Raw genomic sequence first — 2440 nt, 5'->3', positions numbered from 1 at the left:
AGTGGCACTTGATTTTGTCCGAAAGAGTTGGCACTCCTGCTCCCCAGCCACACACTGAACGACGAAAAGTAGGAAGGCGTCGGTTTAACGGTTCTTTGGTTTGAACTGCGAAGAGCATCTCCCAAGTTGTTGTCATTAATATTTGCTTCCTTGCTAGTTTGAGCTTAACAGAATGTGCCTGCAACGTTAATAAAGTGTAGTGTCTTGTTTCGCAACTGAAGCGGCGTACTGCAGCAAGCAGCCCGCAGTCTCAGTAGGTAACGACGCTTAGCCTCCTAACCCCCCTATCTAGGTGAGTATAGTTATTGTGTTTTCTTCAAAACTGCCTTTACTTGTGTATTACATCTCTTTCTTATCAATGCAGGCACGAGTGTACTGTACTTCGCACTTCAGAGCTAACAAGAAAACTTCATATCCTCTGCTGTGGATTTTTTTGTGGATTGTTGTGCATTGTCCGCACTTGGTATTTCGTACTACAACTTCTATTTTGCTGCTGCTCTACAAATAAGGTAACCAATGAACTCTTTTAAGGTCTGCTTAACTACTCAAAGAAATATTTTCATATTTTAAAATATCACTGATACAGGGTGAACCTAATGTGGAATCTCACAAAGTTAAGGCGGACTACTTAAACTACTCCAATACAGGTATTAAACATTTCACCTCAGTTTTGCTTTTCAGTACATTTTCCCTGAAATGTATTAATTCTTTTCCTTTTTTTAATTTAGTTATCTACGACCACATCTGCTGTGTGAGTACGTTCACTGAATATAGCCAGTTTGCTGCAACAAGAGTGTCGCAATATCTACGCAGTGAGGTTAATTAAGACAAGGAACACATTTGTAGCAGCAAAGTAGCAATGTAAGTACCTCATATTTAATTTCTTAAACCTAAATTCAATCTGAGTTTCTTTAATCACAAATTCTGTCTTTGCAGGTACAATCGCCAATAATTGCTTCAAACACAAGCCAGCAAGAAGAGACATATTTTTATTTCATAGTTCCTTTTTTCTTTTGAGTGATTTTTTGAATATTCTGACCTGCGAATTCGAAGTTGGTTTTATGATCTTTGCAATGCTTCAACATTTTGCCCGCTTCTGTTATTTATTTTTGGTTTGTATTAAAACTGCAGTGTCAATTTAACTTGACTTGTTCAACTTATTGATTTATTCATCGCCTTGTGTTGCCGGCCGATACAAGTCACGCGAGGTCTGCGCTTAACGTCTGTCAGGTGAGAGGTACAGAGGGGCCTCCTAACCTCGCACTTGCCAGGCGGTCAGCGCAGCCCGAGCGGACGGTAGTATCGGATCGGCACTCCAAATTGGACTGATATTCATTCCAAATATGAGGATATTCACATCGAAATAAGAGCGGAAACCCAGCTAAAGTTGAGGGCGTGCACATCACAAAAACATTGCTCGGCCGCCGAAAAATAGGCATACACCCCTCGCATTAACAGCGAAAGCCGAGCTAAAGTTGAGGGCGTGCACATCACAAAACCAGTGCAGGGTCGCTGAAAAATTGGTATACACCCAGCTAAAGTTGAGGGCGGATACATCGCAAAGGCAGTGCGAGGCCCACTACAATTCCGTGCGTTCACATCTAAAATCGCCATCTAATTGTTGGTAGTGGTCGCGGCCATGGTCGCGTTCCCATCTAAATTTCTTCCCGCCATCTAAGGTAGCGTGCACCACCAACTTTTGGTCGTCATTTTGCCAAACCAACCGTTAGATGGACTCGCGACCACAACTTTTAAGCGTGTGGATGGATGGAGGCTTTGGTTGAGCCACGCAGAGGCCATATCCCATATCGCGTGACCTGCGCTGGTCCTAAACGACAACCGCTGTAGGAAATCTCTTCAATGGAGAATGCGATCACTTTTCGGACTGCTGGGACGACAGGGACAAAGTGGAAATGGTGACCGAAGAAAAACCTGTCCGGCGTAACACGCGCTTTCTGCTGAAAATGGTTCTTGGAGGCGATCAGGGTCACGGCCACGGCCACCTAAAGAGTTGCCGTACGAGTTGTGAGCGAGAGGGACAACGCGCGAACAGAAACGGACAGATTAAAACAAAAGACGTTCGACGGCTGCCGCTTCAGCGACTTTCCTCTTCAGAATTGGGCGAGACAACAGCAGGAAGCTGCACGAGCCGCGGGGAAACGAGAACATCGTGGACACAGCGAAAAATAAGGTCATCATCGATAGTTTCTGTAAAAATGTGAAAAATAAATGAAGGTTTGACAGGCAAATTTTCCATGAAGTTTGTAGTAAAACTGATTCAACATAGTAACATTTACTACTAACACTATAAGTTGACTCGGAATTCACCCACGGGCAAGATTGGGGTATGACACAAATTTACAACATATTTAGAAAATACAAATTACAAAAGAATCGTAAATTTTAAGCGATATTTTTTCACGGTGGCCGGGCAACAATT

The 2440-nt window shown here is 43.3% G+C and overlaps 1 long non-coding RNA gene across 1 annotated transcript; it reads left to right on the top strand.

The window, feature by feature from the left end:
- The first annotated feature begins 6 nt into the window (after window positions 1-6).
- On the top strand, window positions 7-1142 carry LOC127749640 (uncharacterized). Its single transcript, XR_008011266.1, has 5 exons — window positions 7-292; window positions 365-509; window positions 587-647; window positions 729-861; window positions 937-1142. It is a non-coding gene; the product is annotated as an uncharacterized LOC127749640 (long non-coding RNA).
- Window positions 1143-2440: the final 1298 nt, after the last annotated feature.

This window comes from Frankliniella occidentalis, unplaced genomic scaffold (assembly GCF_000697945.3).
Source record: "Frankliniella occidentalis isolate FOCC.00 unplaced genomic scaffold, Focc_3.1 Scaffold73, whole genome shotgun sequence".
NCBI lineage: Eukaryota > Metazoa > Arthropoda > Insecta > Thysanoptera > Thripidae > Frankliniella > Frankliniella occidentalis.
This window is presented reverse-complemented; position numbering and strand designations above follow the sequence as displayed.